Source organism: Mirounga angustirostris, unplaced genomic scaffold (genome assembly GCF_029215605.1).
Source record: "Mirounga angustirostris isolate CCGP_5_RB_7025 unplaced genomic scaffold, mMirAng1.0.hap1 SCAF_12, whole genome shotgun sequence".
NCBI classification, from domain to species: Eukaryota; Metazoa; Chordata; class Mammalia; order Carnivora; family Phocidae; genus Mirounga; species Mirounga angustirostris.
In genome coordinates, this window is record NW_026991720.1 from 70,500,131 (window position 1) to 70,520,530 (window position 20,400).

Consider the following 20,400-nt stretch of genomic DNA (forward strand, 5'->3'; position numbering starts at 1 on the left):
ATTTTATTCATTTATTTGAGAGAGAGAGAGAGCACAAGCCAGGGGGAGGAGCAGAGGGAGAAGGAGAAGCAGACTCCCCGCTGAGCAGAGAGCCCAATGCAGGGCTCAATCCTGAGACTCCGAGATCATGACCCGAGCTGAAGGCAGACACCTAATTGACTGAGCCACCCAGGTGCCCCAAGATCTCATTTCTGAGTAGAAATTCTGGGAGGCTCATTTGGAGTAGGGATGGAGTATCTTTTATCAGGCTCAGTTGGAGTAGGGGTGAGAGTATCTTTTATCAGGCTTTACTTTTGAGTGAATGGGAAAACTGGCTGTCAGGATGAGGAAGAACCCCCAAATGCCATAACAAGAAGGGTTTTATCCCAACGTCTTTGGTATGGGGATGACAGTGGGGATGCCGACCAGTGCAGTTACCTGGTACAGACCTTCCTTCAGTTGACTCCCCTGCTTTGGCTGCGTTTCTCTCTCCCTTTCTCCATCACACCTGCTGGCTCAGTCCGGCTCCTGCTTCCTCCACAGTGCCCTCATAGCTTGTTCCAGGGCACTGGCCTTCCCTTCAGTAAAAATATTTGAGCATGCCCCTGATAGTCACTGACTTATAAAAATTACCTCTGAAACAATGAATCATGGAACACTACATCTAAAACTAATGATGTAATATATGGTGATTAACATAACAATAAAAAATTTTTAAAAATTACCTCTGTATGCAGATATGTATATATATAAATGCACAAAAGTGATGATTTTGAAATGAAGAAATAAAAAATAGTCCATAATTAAAAGGTATTTTCTTAATGTGGTTCCTGAATTACATGTTCACCCATCTAGAGACCACTATCTTTTTGGTGACTTTCTCTGCCAATTTCCTCGATCAACTTGCTTCTATTTATTTTCAGTCATCCAGAAAATCTACTAAACTCTCAGTTTTTTGATGGCATCTTTCTTTACTTACGGGTTTTATTTCTTTTTCTCTAGCAGTATATTGAGAAAGACTGGAGGCAAATATTTGCAATGGGTCTGCCATTTTTTTTGTCGTTGTTGTTCTTTTTTTTTAGAGAGGGAGTGGGGAGGGGCAGAGGGAGAGAGAGAATCTTAAGCAGGCTCCACGCCCAGCACAGAGCCCTAAGCAGGGCTTGATCCCCCAACCCTGAGATCATGACCTGAGCCGAAATCAAGAGCTGGACACTTAGCGGACTGACCTGCCCAGGCGCCCTGCATCTGCCATTTTGAAGTGGAAGTCCCATCTGATATATTTCTTAAAGTAAAACATTAAATAATTAAAATGTCATTATTTCTTGCAATTCAGTTTGCTTTCCTGAGTGGGAGCAAAAGGATGTCGCTAAAGGTAGTGGCCTGAGAATTGCTTATAACCTGTAGGAGGTTTTATTTATGCAGCAGTCTTCACATTTGGATAGATCAATAGTAGTGTGAGTCAAGGAAGTAGCCCGTACATTTCACCAGGAGCAAAAATAAGTTGAAGAACACATGCTCTGGAGACATATGGAAATCATGTGAGATAGACTTTTCCCCTATTTTTGTGACATTCTTTAATTTTGCGGACAGCCTGGAAAAGAGCTGTATATGTAGAAAGAACATTGTCACCATCTTCCATTTGCCTGTTGGACCTGGTGATCTACAATCATAGTCATTCTCGGTTTTCATACTGTCATTTCTAGGTTTTCATATAGCATCCCAACAGCTGGTGTAAACCCGTAACATGCAGTAATAATTTGACATCATAGTGGAAATGTTAGCCAATTGATTTTTCTTCAGACAAACCAACTGAAAAAATAAGCCCACTATGAATTAATTCTTTGCAGGAATTTCCCATGTCTGATGATTTAAAAGAATAAATTCTGCATGTAAATGAATCATTACAAGCTTAATTGAAGCTTGTTGGATACTCAAGATTACTCACTGTGGTGTGTTTCTGATGGAGACAGGAAGTGAAAAAGCAAGGTCTATGAGATTTTTTTTGTGCATGAAGTCTCAGCCAGTCTTTTTAATGTTTCTCATTGAGGCTTTGTCGCTAGGGTAAATGACTCAAGGTATCTATTGCCGCTTAGCTGTTTTTTAAGGGGGAATTTCCCCCCACGCTCCTCCCTTCCCCAAAATAGCTAATTATATACTGGAAGTTTCAGTACATTGTTCACAGTTTGTGAAGTCAGCATATTTCTGGAAGCTCGCTGTGAATGTAGTTCTTAGCTGTACTGATGCTTTTGTTTCTCCATCTCTGCAGCCAGCACTGTACTGTAAGGACACAATTCTATCGCTATTTTTTCCCTCACATTTGATGTGGTAGTTTGCATACAGCTGCAGAGTAGACAGTTACCTTTGAAAGGAACATTTGGCTGCTCTAATTTGATTAAAGAAAACCACCTCAATCATTTCTAGACTGAGAACGTTTTCATTTTAACTTGGCAGTGGGAGTTGGGAATGTACTCACTGCACTTAGATATGTGGGGGAGCAGCCGGAACAAAACCAACTGCTCGAATGGAGACAGCTTTGGTGCAGTTGTTTTTGTTGTTTTTGTTTTGTTTTGTTTTTTGGTTTTTTTTAAGGCAAGCAGTGTTATATATGATTGATTCTCTTTCTCTCTCCCTCCCAAATTTTCTACAGCCTTGATTTTCACCTCTGTTCCCTTTTCACAGGCTTTTCCTTAGCATTTCCAGTAAGCTGATTGTGGCAGGGGTAGAATGGTACCCTAAAGTGATCTGAAGGACTTGGAGGTCCTCAAAAAATTCTCCCATTTCTATATAAAAAGAAAACCCCAAGTCATAAATGATTATGAGTTGGACATGCTTTCTTGGCCACCGTTGAGTGGCTAAAAAAGGTTTTCGACCATGCATGCACAGACCAAGGTTGGGAATTTAGTTGAAAGTTGCACAGAAGAGAATTGCCTGCCGTCAGAAGCCTGCAGCCCTAGTGCTAGACTATTATTAATTATCTCACATATGTCTCCTTCTGAGATAGAAGAAAGTCCGATCACCCGGTCAGTATGACAGTTGAAATACATTCTGATGATTGTGGGTTGGCATCCACTTTATCCATGTGTTATTGGAAACAGTTGAGCAGGGGCTTAGTCTGTAGGGTAAACCATGAATGAATTCATGAACCACAGTTCAGCAATGTAAGATATGGTGCTCTTGGGAAGGTACTATGGTGGCATCCTAAAAAGTTTGTGAAATTTTAAATAAAAAGTATGAGGGTACACATGGAGTCTTGGAAATACAACCACATTATTATTAATTGAGCCTTGGATATTATTGATAACCTAAGAGTCGAAGTCAAATGTGGGCTCACATTCACATTCTCCCCCATGACAGTATGACTTGACCACATTATACTTCTTACCTGTCTAAGCTTTAGTTTCTTCATTTATAAAATTAGGACACATATTAAATTATGTTTCTGAATTTAGGTTCCTGTTACGTGTTTGACACTTGGCAAATACTTAGTTACCTCACTGCCTCTTCCTCTCCTCCTTGGTATCACCATTCAACTACTTGGAATGTTTTGAGGGAGAGTGGTGTTGTTCATGGAATGTGTGGCCAAACTCAGCAAAGTCCTCTTGAAATTCTGATATTATGTGCAGCTCTCACTCTCTTAGACATAAATTATTAAGGCTAGCAGGACTCTGTCAAGTCCACCTAGCTTTCCTATGGATAATAAGCCCTAGGCAGACATTATATCAGGTACTAGTTAAGATACGAGCACAGTGGATATGGAAATTGTTCAGCAAATGTTAGCTGTTGGATAGAGTTATGTTGTCATCTTAAATTCTTTTCCATCTTGTGTCATCTCTGGGTGCAAAAATCATTTCCACATTTAATCTCAAGGTTTAATGAAGTCACCCTGGTCTGTTCTTCCTTTTGAGAGTTAAGGCCAAGAGGCAATCTTCCTGTTTTGTTTTCACACACAGTCGGGAGAATGTAAATCTTTTTAGTCACGTCTGGGTCATCTAAGTGTACAAAGACTGAAAAGGGACTGAAAGGTAATTGTCCAAAGGCCACGGCTACATCTGGATTTGGCGACCCAAGATTTCCAGTAGATACAGCTTGGTAAATGTAGTTGAATCCCTGGCGAGCTCACAATGCTGATTTGTTCCATAATATAACTGAAAAAATTACCTCAATGCAATAAAATTTTTTGCAGAAAGTAATGCTTGCTGTGTTTGTTTTGTTCAGTTACCAAAATTATAACATTAAACAAGATTTTAAAAGTTAATTACCAGTGATTGAGGAAAAGTTGATTTAATTTGAATACGTTTTGGAGACCTGTAGAGATTCTGCAGAGAAATGCTGAGGACTAATTCTTGATGTCACTTCAAACTTTCTTTTTCCTCAATAAAGTATTACTGTGATATTTCTCATATATAATCGCCTTTTAAAAAACACACTTTTATATAGCCCAGTACTACTGAATACTGTCCATGTCCTGCTGTTAGTGTTCCCAGATTTGTCTTCTTGTGTGGACTCTAATCTGGGTGACAATGTAAACATTCAAATCCAGTGAAATTATTGAATGTGTCTAATGAATTGCGTGGAGCCTGAGACCAAGATTTGGTTTTATTCCGTTTTTTAATAATGAATGTCTAATTCCTTTTTGCCCACGTGGTGGTTGTCTACTTAAGTGCTATTAATAGAGTTATTCTCACAGCTGGGGGGATTGTTATTCCCATTTTATAGATAATGAAACTGACACAGAATTTAAATGTCCTGTTCAAGGTCACCTCGACTCCAGGTGTTATTTCCCACATCTTAGGGTTTTCTGTCTAGTACTACAGGTGTTTTAGTCATGCCGGGATCATTTGGATATGACTGTTTTGGTAATGCCTGTTGGGAATTAAATGCAAATAAACTGGATGCTAGCAAGGGCACACTGATTATTTAAGGAGGAAACTGGCTTCTGTTACCAGGAATTGGGGTATAATCACTTAATTTGACATATTAAATGCCATCTATATTTTAATTTAATTTTTCTAACAATTTGTTTTAATAGTCATACGTAGAGACAAATGCTCATGGAATTGGGACTGTTAAGGGAGGTTGTTAGGGTTCATGCTGCTCTTTAATGTGGTAGCAGTCGGCTTTCCAGGGCCTTGCCTCCCCTAGGCAGTGAGAAAAGGAAGAGCGTGGCAGGTCAAAGGAAGTACACTCACCTCTGAACCTGGCACCAGAAGTGCTGACGAGCGTGTCACTTACGCTCCTGATGACTCAGCACTTCCTGGTTTCTCTCTGTCGCTGTGCTAGGGCTAATAATATCGAATGACCTTGGTCCAGACTGAGCGTTTCGGGGAACCTTTGGTTTCCTCATCATCAGACATTTGAAATCAGAAATGATTCTTTCCTTTCTGTTGCACGTTAAAATTAATGGTACTAGGTATGAGCCGTTGTATTCTCCGATGGATTACGTGCTTTTTGTTCTTAAGATTAGAAGTAGCTTTGGCTCTGGAGTATAATAAATAAATACATCCTTACCTCTCAATGTGAGGCAGTCCTGTTATATATAAAATTCATTTGGTCTTTGTATTGTTTCTGTGCAGTCCGATGACTGGGGCAGAGGTGGAAGGAAATGAAGTTCAAATTACATTTGAAGTGTATTTGCTACATTGATTTTAGGCAAGGCTTAGGGACCCAAGGTGCCGAGCAGGGAGGGAAACTGGATCTGTTCCATCGGGACCCTCATTGCTCTCTGAAGAGTCCAGCACAGCCCCCTCTGTGAGTGAAACCAAATTGTATTTACTAATTAGATTTATATTTAGAACTAGCCAAAATTATTAGACTAAAAAGCTATTAGTATTGAGACATCTGGAGATGAAGCAGTTCAGAAAGCCTTGAAAATTTTAGAAAACCTTGAAAATGTTTTAACCTGTTTCCCCGGGCTGTTACAACATTAATTATAGGACATGGTTGAGAGTTTATCCATGTCGACAGCCAATTTGTTTAAAAATTTATGAAGCAGTTTCAAAGTTATTTTATACATTATCCAGACATAAAGTTTCTCTAGAAATGTTTTTATTATTAAAGACAATTTTAAAACAGTAGTTTTACAGTAGTTTTAAAACAGTAGTTTACAGTGAAGAGATACAGCAAAAATAATGCTGTGTTTGGGGCACCTGGGTGGCTCAGTCATTAAGAGTCTGCCTTCGGCTTAGGTCCTGGGGTCGAGCCCCACATTGGGCTCCCTGCTCCGCGGGAAGCCCGCTTCTCTTCCTCTTCCCACTCCCCCTGCTTGCGTTCCCTCTCTCGCTGTGTCTCTCTCTGTCAAATAAATAAATAAAATCTTAAAAACACATAATGCTGTGTTTAAAACAGGTATTTATTATCAAATGCTTCTCTATGTGTTTTAATCTTTACAGAGGCCCCTAAATAGCAAGAATTTAACTGCTTCTAAGTAAGCAAAAGTAAAAACTCCTACAGAAAACATAGCCCTGACCTTTTTGCACATGTAATCCAAACGGAAAGTTCGCTTTGAAGTGGGGTCTTATTACATAATCATACTGAGTGTATGCAGTAATATGTATTCCTTTGAATGTCTTTCATTCAGAAACATATTTTTGTTTATTTGACTATCTTACCAGCTGAAAATGGATTATGTTCTGGTTGTTTCATCTAACCACCCAACTTCAAAATACCTGAGAAATTACATGAAGAGCTTCATTCCAAAGCATAACATTTTCAGAGAGATTCAGACCATTGGAAAATTGACCATGGAATTTCACTCCATAGATGATTAAAATAAAAAACAAATAATGGGAGAAAATAAGCAGAATTTAGAAACCCAGGTTTTGCCAGACAGAACACCTGTCCAATCAGCAGTAAATTATTTTAAAGAGCATTTACTTTCTAGAAGGTACTTAGTGTGGGTCATTTGTTTCAGACATGTCTACAAGCATTTCTACCAGACTGTTTGGCCAACTCAGCATTAAGGAATAGAGCATTCAGAAGCATCACAAATCATTACAAAGAGTATGAGAATTATGACCAGTACAGGCAAAAACAAATGAAACCCCTTCTTTTCTTGGGTGTTCTCTGAGATGCTGCTATAGGAATCTGAGGATGGGTAGCATTTGCTTAAGACTCCCAAGTTTCTGGTGCTGCCCACAGTACAAAAACTGACATTTGATGCCTTTTGCATTTCCTCATCTGCTGATTTAGTGAGCATTCTGCATATTGAGAATTTCTCTGCAAGAAATTCTACTTATCACTAAAAAAACTATATGAGATTTTTTTTTTTAAGATTTTATTTATTTGAGAGAGTGCACAAGCAGGAGTGGGGGGAGGGGCAGAGGGAGAGGCTTGGGCTGGAGCCTAGTGTTGGGCTCGAGTCCAGGTCCCTGGGATCATGACCAAGCTAAAGGCAGACACTTCACCAACCAACCGAGTCACCCAGGCACCCCTCCCCATGTGAGATTTCTAATTTTTGTAATTGTTTGACATTTTTAGGGAAGTCTTTTTGTTGAGTTACCTAATTGAGGAACACTCCAATTAATAAGAAAACCTAGTTAATTGAAAGTTGTCATCTCTTCTGACCATTAAGACCCATTTTCAAAGAATTAGAATATGACAGATATGTTGAACACTAAAACTTATAATTTAATACTTTGTTGATTATTGAGAAAGTATTTCAAGATTTATACTTTATTGTAATCCTTCCCAACTACGGTTACGATGAACATGTCCTATTTCTGCTATTTAGATAATTGCAGTTAATAAAATATTAACTTGGTTATATGACTTGGCTATCCATGAAAGAGGAGAGGATGCCTTACGTCTTGTCTGTTGAAGAAACAAAATCTATTGTGTTACGTGTTGATTAGATATAAAATTTATTTATTTTTTTAAGAGAGGGAGAGGAGGGACATAGGGAGAGAGAATCTTAAGCAGACTCCACGCTGAGCTTGGAACCCAATGTGGGGCTCGATCTCACAACCCTGAGATCATGACCTGACCCAAATCAAGAGTCGGATGTTTGTCTGACTGGGCCACCCAGGCGCCCCTAAAATTTGACTCTTTAAATCTAGAAATTATGGAGGGAGAGGTTGAGATGGAAGTAGTGAAGAGCAAGCAGGGAGTTTAGGTAAAGAATAAACTCCTAAACACTGAGAAGACAAATGTATAAGACGAAGAAAATTCTGAATGTATAGAGGTAAATAAAGTAGAGAATGACCCCACAAAAAATAAATTATTTCTTAAAGTTTTGAAATATCATGAGTAGGTCAAAATTAGGATGGCAAAAAATTCCTGGTTCTGAGAGAGTTTCCCTAGACTAGACAGAAATGACGTTAAAGAAAGTAGAAGGAAAGAAAAAAACACCTAAAAGTGCCAGAGAGTAATTAAGAATTAAAATGAGTTTGGATCCAAAATTGGTGAGAGCTACAACTTCACTGTGGTTTATCTTAAATTGTTGACCTGTTACCCAAAACCTACATTTGTTTGTTCTTTTCATATTATGTTTTTGGTGGGAAATAAAGTAAATTCATCTTACATTCATCAGCTTTTGGTCTTATAGTAAAAAAAAATGGATAAAAATGTTGTTCTACTTGACATGCAAATAAGAGTTTTTGGTCTGTTCTACATGTAAAATTCCTGTTGGTTTTCATTATTGGCATTATTATATGTGGTATCTTGTGCCTGTTATCCAGTTACAGACAAACTCTTGCATATGTTAAAACGTGAACTGACTTCTTTAAACAGATAAGTGGTAATCAATTTAGGACGTTGGATTCTTCATTTCTCTTTCGCATCCCCACCACTCTTCATGTGGGAACATGTGCGTATCCATTTTGCACTTAATTGCATGTGTTTATAAAGACGCTAATCAAGTGGTTAAGTAGTGATAAAAATAAAGGAATAGTGGTGGTGGGGAATCACTAAAAAACCGTCACTAACGAGTCTGCAGTTGGTAGGGGCGCCTGGGTGGCTCAGTCGGTTAAGTGTCTGCCTTCAGCTCAAGTCATGATCCCAAGGTGGTGGGATCGAGTCCCGCATCTGGCTCCCTGTCACAGCGGGGAGCCTGCTTCTCCCTCTCCCCCTCCCCCTGTTTGTGCTCTCTGTCTTTCTGTCAAATAAATAAATAAAATCTTTTTAGAAAAATAAATGGTCCTAGATACATTCTCAAAATACATTGTTAAATTTGGGGGGAGTTTGGAAGAGAGAGATATATACATACATATTTTAAAGATTTATTTGAGAGAAAGCGCATGTGCACAAGCAGGAGCAGAGGGAGAGAAACTCAAGCAGACTCTGTGCTGAGCACAGAGCCCCTGCATTGGGCTCTGTGCTCAATCCCACGACCTTGAGATCAAGACCTGAGCCGAAATCAAGAGTCTGATGCTCAACTGACTGAGCCACCCAGGCGCTCCTGGAAGATATATTTTCTATATATTTTTTAAGGGGAAAATAACTATCTAGTTTTACTTGATGTCGAGGATAAGAAGCTTCTATGGATAGGATATTGTACTCATACCTCTTTCAAGAAGGTAGGTTTTCTTAACTTTTTTTTTAGTAAAATATGCATAACATAAAAGTTACCATTTTAACCATTTTCAGGTGTACAATTCAGTTGCATTAAATGCATCCACATTGTTGTGGAGCCATCACCTCTATCCAGCCCCAGAGTTTTATTTCTCCCTCTCTCACAAGAAGATAGATTTTTGTTTATTTTATTTATTTATTTTAAGATTTTATTTATTTATTTGACAGAGAGAGAGCGCACAAGCAGGGGGAGCGGCAGGCAGAGGGAGAGGGAGAAGCAGGCCCCCCGCTGAGCAGGGAGCCCGATGTGGGGCTCATTCCCAGGACCCTGGGATCATGACCTGAGCTGAAGGCAGACACTTAACCCACTGAGCCACCCAGGCACCCCAAGAAGATAGATTTTTTTTTTAAAGATTTTATTTATTTATTTGACAGAGAGAGCACAAGTAGGCAGAGAGGCAGGCAGAGGGAGAGGGAGAAGTAGGCTCTCCACTGAGCAGGGAGCCCGATGCGGTGCTCGATCCCAGAACCGTGGGATCATGACCTGAGCCAAAGGCAGGCACTTAACCGACTGAGCCACCCAGGTGCCCAAGAAGATAGATTTTTAAATGACATTTTGTCACCAGATGAGAACCAGGCAGTAGTTCATGATACAGACAGCAGGTTTAGTGTTAGGAATAGAAATAATAGAGACCCACTAAAGCTAGCTCAAGAAAGAAGGATATTACTGTAAATGCACAGGCCCTTCATGAGAATCTTTACACATTTGTCTTCTTAGGACAGGGGATCTGGACTCCAGGACCCTATAAGGAGTGCCTGTGGTCTATCTTGCACCAGGGAGTTGCCTCTGAGTGTTTGTCCTCACTACTTCCTGTGTGTCTTCATACCCAGGGCTTCCTCATAGCCTTCACATCCAAGGGCCTGTGGTGGTCTTCACAGTTTCTGCGTCTGTGTGAGGTTTTTGGTGTGGTGCCCTGCAGCAGCATGCAAACACTGGTTTTTAGTTCATATTTCAGAGAGTGTGAGGCTTGGTGTGGGGTGGGGAAACAAGCCCCAGTCTAGGAAAGACTGGATTTTCACCCTGGTTTTCACATGGTGAAGAAAATTGGTTGACATTTGATTCTTTGTTGTGCTAGCTAACGTCTGAGTCTTTAAGAAGCAAAATACCGTGTTTGTCATGAAAATGCAGCTTTAGGATAATTCTTTTTTTTTTTTTTTTTTAGATTTTATTTATTTGACAGGGGTTTGGGGGGAGAAGGAACAAGCAGGGGGAGCGGCAGGCAGAGGGAGAAGCAGACTCCCTGCCTAGCAGGGAGCCTGATGCAGGACTCGACCCCAGGACCCTGGGATCATAACCTGAGCCCAAGGCAGACGCTTAACCGACTGAGCCACCCAGGCGCCCTGCTTTAGGATAGTTCTTAAATCGTTTTGAATTTTGACTAAGCGTTTCAAAGCCATATGTATGTTCCTAAACAGGTTTACAATTGCATGCCAACACCTAACAGTAGCTTTTAGCGATAGACACTTGAAGAAGTTTCAACTTGAGAACACTGAAGATGTTCATGAAGAGTAGGTTGCATGGATGAGCATAATCAGTTCCTGGCCACAGCAATGCATAGAGCTTACTCATTCTGGCGGGAAAGTCATGCTCTTCAGATTGAAAAATTGGAACATCATTACAGAAAATGGATTTTTATTTTAAACCATTGAGCAGAAATGCTGCCTGGCTTCATGATGACTAGAAGACACCTTACGTATAATTAACTCAGTGGCAAATGCTTTTATCAACACACCCAAATGAGCAGCATCTCTTCTGATGCTGGATGACTTGAGCTCAGAGCTCAGAGAAGGGGCAACATGGCGGCGATGCTGGAGGGGCAGGCTCCACAGATCAGCTTCCGACCCCTCCCAGGTTTAGCCCTGCCACTCTGTATGTGCCTACTTTGGGGGCACTGGTTATGTGACCAGTTCTCTTCCACTGATGCTGTAAGCACCCTTGAATTGAGAGAAAGGGCTATATGTTTTTTAGAGTTGAAGAAATTACAGACTTTCAGAGCTACTCATTCATTTGTTCAGTCTTTGAACCGGGATTATCTGTACAAGCACTGCTTGACCAGTATTTCTCTCCCAAGATCCCATTACAGCAGTGGTCTTCAGCTGGGAGCAGTTTTACCTCTTGGGGGATATTTGGCAATCTCTGGATGCATTTTCTTTGTCATGGCTGGGGAAGGGTATTGGTACTAGCATCTAATAGGGGAAGGTCATGGATTCTGTTAAATATCCTGCGAGGCACAGGACAGCCCCTACTGCAAAGACAACGCAAAATGTTGATAGTGCTGAGGTTCAGAAGGCCTGCATTACAGAAAAGCACTGGTTAACATCAATTTGTAGGAGGCAAAAGATAGTAAAAGTTGGTGGTATAAATTAGGGGAAACACAGAGGCCCAACACTATTTAGCATTGATAAGGTTAACATTCATCTAATCAGCACCCTGATGTTAGTCTTTCCCTTACCATCAATGGGTGAGAAGAGGAAAACCCAGAGTAGGGATAACTTTCTTCCTTACTTGTTTAATTGGGAGCGAGATGAGATGGCTGAGATGAATGGAGCTAAGGTCAACTGGAAAATTTGGGATTTCCTTAAGAGTGTGGTTTGGGACTGGAATCCACGATGAAGGGCAGAACTAAAAGGTTGTTGCATTTGTCCGTTTACTGAATTTTCATCAGTTTTATTTTAGTCCTGCTAGGGAATCCGAGGTTTCTGAAAAAGGACTAAGGAAGTGGCACAGCTCCTTTGACCCTTCCTTACAAGAGGATACACTTATCCTCAAGTGAAGAAAGCCTCAGGTAGTTCCAGACAACTGACACCTCTGATTAGAGCCCTCTCCAGCTTCTGGATGCATCGCCTCCTGTCTATTCTTTACTGTCTTTCGTATCACAGTGCCTGGCCTATCAGGTTTTATGGTTTTCCTTCCAATGCCTCCATTTATAAAATGTCATTAACCCATATGAGGGGATTAAATAAAATAACCAGTGGAGAAGAACTCCCAAGATGAATTGAAGTGAGTGATTCTGAAGTTTATGAGTGTGGTAGATGGCATCGATAGGTTGAGTCTTCACCTGTTTTTCTCTTCCTCTAGACTTGACCCTGGAAGATTAGTTTCCCTTCTACTTGACGTGGTCTGATATTAACCAAGTCCGAGAGGTTTACCTGTAGAGTATGCACTTGTCTTCAGAGGTTAGGCTCTGATCTCATCAGCTCCATTAAGAGCATTTCTGGAAATGTAAGCCTTCGTTGATCATTAAGTTTGTTCCCCCTGGTTTAACTCTGTGTTCTGTCTTGTCCTGTGGGGCCCGGGCTTATGTCACATGTGCATGTCTTCTTCCCTCAACTCTAATGAAAGATCTTTGTGGATAGAGCTCACGACTTTTTCTTTGGTGGTTAGCATGCTGCTGAGCATACTGCAGGTGCTTAATAAATGCTTCTTTGGTGGGATTGTGTGAGATAATTCTATCTCTTTAGAAATTACATCAGAATAATATGCACAAAGGCAGTCACAATGATGGGGTATTAAAAAAACTTGAAAAGATTAATTACTACCAGCCATCCTAACATGGGGTAACACGGGGAACGGTAGCTTTTAAAAATAGTATGAGAACATATGCAGAAGTGAACACTATCCCTCAATAGCAGTAGTTTCTCAACCGAGGGAGATTTTGCACCCAGAGGACATTTGGCAATGTCTGTAGATATTTTTTGGTTGACAGTTGGAGGGATACTATTGGTATCTAGTGGGTAGAGCCAAGTATGCAGCTAAACACCCTAAATGCACAGGCCGGTTCCCCACAACAAAGAGTTGTCTGGCCTCAAATGTGAATAGTGGCCTGGTTGAGACATCCCAGTGCATAGCCTTGTGTGGACACCACCATGAACGTCCTTTACCACCTAAAGGAATGAGAACAAGCAAAAAAACAGTGCCTATTTTTATATGGAAGAAACTATTATATATTATAAACTCCTAAACAGTGCGAACTGCAGCTATATACATAAACCAGAATGATCTGACAGTTAAAAAGATGTGTGATAGCTGCTCATGTAATAAACGGCGCTTTATGTCTTTGGCCGTGACTTTGGGAGGAGAGGACAGTAAGTTGAAAGAATTCTCTTAAGGGTGTATGCACCTTTCCATGGTTTTAGAAAATGATGGGCCTTTGCTAACCCAGAAAGATGTATTTGAACATTACATTTTTGAAAGTCACATTTTTAATACGCTGGAATTCCTCCGACAGGTTTGATAGTTAGAATGCTGTGAAGCATGCGTCCTTCTGTTTTTTCAAATATTTTTAAAGCTTCCTTGAAGAATGCTTGATAATTTTTAAGGTATAAGAATAATGTGCTTTCCCTCCTGAAATTAACTTTGGGAGGTACTTTTGCTGCATTCAGTGGCAGAATGGTACAGTGGGAAGGACCGTTCACAGAGGGATCCTAGATGGGTCACCTTAACCATGCCCACCCCACAACCCCCACCCCCCAGTTTGCTCATTTTCAAAAAGGAGGACTAAGACTTGATGACCTTGGCTTTAAAATTCTATGTTCCTATAATTTTAGTATCAAATAGTAAAAAAAGAGATTGTTTGTGCAAAGTTTTTTATGAGAGAAATTTTGAAGGCATAAATTATTCCAGTTTGTTTCTTAGAAACTGAAGAAATAATCCTTTTCTACAAAGGCTCACTCCCAGTGTTTAAAGAAAGAAAGGAATTCCTGTTATAAGTAAACGTTGTCCCCACCTCCAAACAAAATAAAAAGGGTCAAGTAAAATTTACAACTGATTTTAAAATGTCATTGTTAGCTAATTTTGAAAATTTTTGCCTATTTTCTTCTATGTGTTTATACTTAAGTATAAAGAAAACATTTTAATAGTACTAATAATGCTGAGTTTTTCACACTAGCTTCCAGAAAATTGCTGTTTGTAGAGGTGTAAAACACATTTGAAAGCTTTATTAAGGTTTTTAGTCTACCATTTAGTAAGTTATTGGGCTCTGAATGAAAGGATGAAGCTTTCCTGTTTGCTGCATGGAAAATTAAATGGAACCTTGAAATTTCCTCCTTTTTCCTAAAGTGGCAATTGAGATATTCACAAAATTGAGGATGTTATAATATGCCAAGAAATGAAGCTTGCTTTTGTGGTGTCTCTATTCTGAAGAGACTGGGAATTTGGTTCTGGTATATTCCAGTTTCCACAGGGGCGTATTCTAGAACTCGGTATCAGGATTGCCTGAGTTGAAGATGCTTTTTGGATGGACCCAAAGATGCTAAGGCATCCAGTTACAGTTTGGATCTCATTCCCAGAGTTAATGTTGCCTACAGAGAATCGCAGTATGTGACATGGGATACATTCATAAAATAGTGTCTTTCCACCTAGCAGAGGTTAACTGAGAACCTCTTTCCACCTAGCAGAGGTTAACTGAGAACCTCCTGAGTGCAAGGTACTTAATATAAACAATATGTACAGTGGGGAATCAAAAAGTGTATTAACGGTCCCTATTTTCAATGAGTTCATGACCTAGCAGGAGGAAAGACAGAAGGGACCCATGCAAACTACTATAATACAAAGAATAAAGTAATACGGACCATTCGGAGTCACAGATACAATTCTAGGCTACCTCAGAAGAAGAAATTGTTTAACTTGTGGGAGCAAGAAAGTTAGACTCCACAGAAGAGGTGAACAATGAGCAGAATCACAAAAGTGGAGATGAATGACGTATGATGCATGGCAGATGAGTCTGAGGTGTTGAGTTGACCAGAGCGAGAGGGGAAAGGAAGGAAGTAGTAGAGATACGCACAAGTGATGGGAATAATAAGAGAATAATAGAATAAACCAGGTTGAAATAGAATCTAGAGACAAGCAAACTAGTTAGGAGATGGACCATTTCTTGGGGAGAGAGAAAAAAAATGGTGGCCTAAATCGGGATAGTTTCCCCGAAATGAGAGGAAAGTATGAGAGAGTTGAGTGCAAGAATTGGCCAGTCTGGGTAGCTGGTTGGGTGTGTGGGTGAGCAGGGCCATAGAGTCAGCAAGATGAATTGGGGTTGGTTAGCCTGAGTAAGAGAATGGTGGTCTACTCTTAGAAATAGGACTCCCAGGAGAAGGGGTGGGTTTGAGGGACACCAATGAGTTCTGTTTTGAACACGTTAAGTTATATGTGCTCTCAGGAAGTAGCCAAGGCAGAGTTATAGTTGAAGTACAGGAAATTGCAAGCTCCAGAGAGGAATCCAGAAAACCTGTAACATTCTTAAAGGAGACATAGATCTTTTTGAGTCCCACATTTGGAATACCATATTGTGCATAATGTGTCCCACCACAGGGAGCAACCCACAAACACCCCATGTGCAAACTGAGCACACGAGTAGGCTTGTGTCACCAGCTAAAATTAAAATGCCTTGTTAACACACACCAGTTTTCACAAGCACAGGTTTTTTTCAAATCATGCCTCAAACAATTGCTGTCCGTAGTTGATCTTGAGGTCACTGTCAAATTGGATACAACATATTAAATCAGTGACTGAGCAAGAGCACCCATATGTTGAGGGAAGAGTAAGACTGAGAATGGAACCTCAAGATTACCTGCATTTAGGATTGAAAGAGAAAAAAGAGTCAGAGAAGAAGGCAGAGACCAGAGAAGGAGAGGGAGAAAAGCAAGATAATTCAGGGAAGTCTTGGGAGGGGAGAGTTTCAAGGAGAAGGAGGCATTTCCTTCAGGTATCTCAAGTGCTGCCAAGAGGTTGAAAAGATTGCATTTAGTAGTGGGAAGGTAGCAGTATCTCTCTGAGAGACAGATTTTGCTGGAAGAGAGAGAAAGGGGGGAAGCCAGGTCACAGATAACAAAGGAATGAGAAAGTGTAGCACAGAGTAGACTATCATTAAGTAAATTGAGGGGATGAAATGTTGTTAGAATGACAACCAGGTTGAAATAAAAGTGGTTTAACTTTTTTGGTGTCATTATACAAAGGAAATATGGGTGTGTTTGTAGATGCAGAGGAGAGTTTGGAGAGGAATGATAAAGAATAAAAACTGAGGGGCTCCTGGGTGGCTCAGTCGGTTAAGCGTCTGCCTTGGGCTCAGGTCATGATCCCAGGGTCCTGGGATCAAGCCCTCTATTGGGCTCTCTGCTTGGTGGGGAGTCTCCTTCTCCCTTAAGTTCTCTGTGTGTGCTCGCTCGCTCTCTCTCAAATAAATCTTTTTAGAAAAAGTAAAAATTGATGAAATGAGGACTTAGCAGAGGGTGGAGGGCACAGTTGGTGGCGGGATACCTTTTCTTGGAGAGGAGGATACTTTCGTCTGAAACATGAGGGATAGAAGACCCAGGAATGAGGCAAATGGCTTTGATTTTCTTCTCTTACAAGAAAAGACCATATGCAGAGAGCAGGGAGGAATTGGGAGCCCTAAGTGAAGGCTGAAGGAAGTGTCTGGAATTAGGCAGAGAGGGTGGAGGAAGAAAAGCCACATGTTGAAGACCAGGAAGTGGGAAAATTGGGTGTCCTAAGAGGGTGGAAGAATCTAAAGTGATTAACATCCCTGAAGCCCCTTAGCCATAGAGAGAGTGTCCTTCATTCAGCTATAAATGAAGGCTTTATAATGTGCTAAAGGTATGCATCAAGAGAAGCCTTATGCTTTAAAAAAAATTGTTCTAATATGTGAAATAAAAACTAAAATTCTTAAGATTAAGTCATACTCATCATCATCTCACAACTAATCTTTAATTGAACACTTAACATGTCCCAAGCCCGATTTTGCCTATCATGAATGGTTTCATCTTTACAGCAACCCTGCTGAGTTTACCTTAAAGTAAGTAGTTTCCTTGTTTTGTATTCTTTGTTTATTGTTTAAAAGCTAGACGTGTGTGTGTGTGTATATATATATATATACACACACACACACACACACATAATATATATACACACATCATTTTTTGGCATATGCTAAGAGTGGATTAATTAACTTATGTGTACACACTTCAAAATTGGGTATGATATTTGTAAAAGGGTGATATATTTTATAAAAATATAGATATAAAGTATTTTTAAGAACTCTTCATAAAAGAGCTCAGTTTGTCAATTATGCTCATTCAGCAGCACATATACTAAAATTGGAGTGATACAAAGATTAGCATGGCCCCTGAGCAAGGATGACACGCAAATTCGTGAAGCTATCCATATTAAAAAAAAATTAATGCACTCGACTGGGCTTAGTAAGAGTTGGGTGAGCCTTCCATAAAACAGTTACTATTTGTTGAATTTCTTTTTCCTCAAAATGTTAACTTAGAGTTGAAATGCAAAAGAAGAGATTTGATACAGCATTTTGACATTTGACATTTTAAAGTAATTTCATTAGATCATCAAGCTCTGAATTATTGAAGATTGTTCTACTGTAAACAGTTCTTTCCATTATCTTTCTTTGAATTAGAAACAAGTTGCTTGCCATCTGCCTGCAAAAAGATAAATGTATTATGCGCTAAAATATACAAAGATTTTGGCATTATGTCTTCTCTGCTTTTTATTAATGAATGCTTTTGTTTAGTCTTACATCAGACCGAATAGAACAGATTTGTGTTTGGAATAGTTTAAAGCCAGGAACAAAATTCTCTGTAACCGCGTTGACAAAAATTCGAATCTCACCCGGGAAGAGTCATTTTCTTTTTTTTTTTTTTAAGATTATTTATTTATTTAGGGGCACCTGGGTGGCTCAGTTGGTTAAGCGACTGCCTTCGGCTCAGGTCATGATCCTGGAGTCCCGCATCGGGCTCCCTGCTCGGCAGGGAGTCTGCTTCTCCCTGACCCTCCTCCCTCTCATGCTCTCTGTCTCTCATTGTCTCTCTCGCAAATAAATAAATAAAATCTTAAAAAAAAAAAAATTAAAAAAAAAAAGATTATTTATTTATTTATTTGACAGAGAGAGACAGCGAGAGAGGGAACACAAGCAGGGGGAGTGGGAGAGGGAGAAGCAGGCTTCCCGCTGAGCAGGGAGCCCGATGCGGAGCTCGATCCCAGGACCCTGGGATCATGACCTGAGCCGAAGGCAGACGCCTAACGACTGAGCCACCCAGGCGCCCTGGAAGAGTCATTTTCAATCTTATTTCTACCCCAGCACACCCAAGGAAGGAAGTAGACTCCCAGAGTGGCTCCCAAAGACAGTGATTCCAGTCATGTGGAGACAGTTTTGCTGCCTGCTCTATCTCCAGTGTTGGTGCATCCAAAGTGCCCAAGAACCTACTCTTGATTAATTGGCTGGTTCTCAGTGGAGGGTGAGGAAGAGGTGTTTGACAAGGCCCACAAGGGATTCTGTATTATTTAGTCCTCACCCTTCAGCATTACCCACCCCATGAGGCAATTCATAATTAAAACATTTCAGTATAAACCAAGTCTAGTATTAGCCTTCTCAAAAGTGCTTCTATGTGCTGCCCGAAGAGATTGTCGCTTTCGAAGTTCTTCTAGCAAACCCGGGTAAATATGTGCTGAGGTATTGTCCTTATTCTTACAGTGTAAAGATTGCATGAATTAGAAGTCAAAATGCAGAAACATTCTGTGACAGTGTGGAGAAAAAGTATGTCTCAAGGTCAAGGTAACCACTGTTGCCTTTTCAGGAGTCAGTCAGAATGATGGCTGGCTGCCCAGAGACAGGGAGCCAATTCTGTGGTGTGGTTGCCATGTTCCAGGATCTGCCTGGCATTAAAGGCTGGAAGCCCAATTTTATTAGTATACCTAGAGGGATTGAGAGTCCAGGGATGACCGACTCATGCCAGCCTCATAAGAAACCGAGGTTTGAACCAAAATGTTGATTTAGTCTTTTCCAATAAAAGCTGTACTTTTCGAGTGTGCTCAGATCTGCCAACCAAGGCATTGCCTTCCCTGCGTGCTTATCTGTGGGAGAGCCGGATTATAGTGGGACCGTGGCACCGTGCGTGTGGGACCCATGCGGGGAGCAGGCTGATGATCTTAATGTCTGATGGCCTCCAGCCCTGTGCTCAGTGCACCCGTTTTGACTGTAGGGGAGGAAGTTCTGTTTGTCACACAGACTCCCTCACCTGTGACAGGGTCTGAGCCACACTGCCAAGTGGGGTCTTTTCCAGAGTTTGCTTTTGTAAAGATGAAATATCGGCATTTTGTAGAAGTAAGTTCGATTGATTACACTGTGCTCTGTTAGTTGCTGTCACAGCTCTGTCCCTTAGATTTGAAACACTCCTCGTCTCTCGGGGCTTTGCTGTCGGCAGCTCATCCTCAACACTTACGCTGTGATTTTCCCAGCTTCTCTCTTAGAGTTGTCCCTTCATTTGAAGGAACAGGGGCTAACACGTTTTCTGTCCCACGTCCTACTTAGGCATACTTTTGTGTCTCTTCATTCAACGGAGATCCCGGACTGAAAACTAACCTCCGACAGATAACTTTTTGGCATATCATTTAACAGTGGCATTTGAAAAATGTGCAACTGGTATATAAGTGAAGTACTTTAGAGTTCTCTAGTATTTTTCTTACCTCCGTGGTTAACAAGTACTAAATTCTAAATTCTGTACTTTGCTGTTTTAGAATTTCCATGGATGATTTTCTTTTGAGTATCTAAAAAATAACATGTATCTATTTAAGGGGGAAATGTCCTACTCTTACCAACTCAGTTTTTCTTTAAGAAACCGCTATTCTAATTCTGAAAGGGAGTATATGCTGTATCTGAAAAACATAGAGAAGTGAAATATCAAAGAAGGAGGTCAGAAACAATAAAATACAGTAAATAAACAATATTTATACATTTAGCCACTTGCAAAATAGGGTTATATCTCAGGTTATTCTGTAAGGATGGTTAGAAAGACTGAGAAGAGACCGTGAACTATCAGGTGTATTATCCTTTTAGCGTGTCAGATCAGGTC

The 20,400-nt window shown here is 40.4% G+C and overlaps 1 protein-coding gene, 1 non-coding gene and 1 pseudogene across 6 annotated transcripts in view; all 3 read left to right on the plus strand.

Moving 5' to 3' along the window:
- The window catches only part of CDK6 (cyclin dependent kinase 6), a 240,900-nt gene that overhangs the window by 21,968 nt on the left and 198,532 nt on the right, over window positions 1–20,400 (plus strand). The gene's annotated exons all lie outside the window — the stretch shown is intronic.
- Window positions 1–20,400, plus strand: part of LOC135362114 (ubiquitin-like modifier-activating enzyme 5) — a 60,554-nt pseudogene that overhangs the window by 18,506 nt on the left and 21,648 nt on the right. Inside the window, exon 3 of the transcript XR_010406538.1 lies at window positions 1–20,400. This exon is cut by the window's right edge and continues 21,648 nt beyond it. The product of XR_010406538.1 is annotated as a ubiquitin-like modifier-activating enzyme 5 (transcript).
- Window positions 17,603–17,705, plus strand: LOC123836167 (U6 spliceosomal RNA). The gene has a single exon (XR_006788870.1). It is a non-coding gene; the product is annotated as a U6 spliceosomal RNA (small nuclear RNA).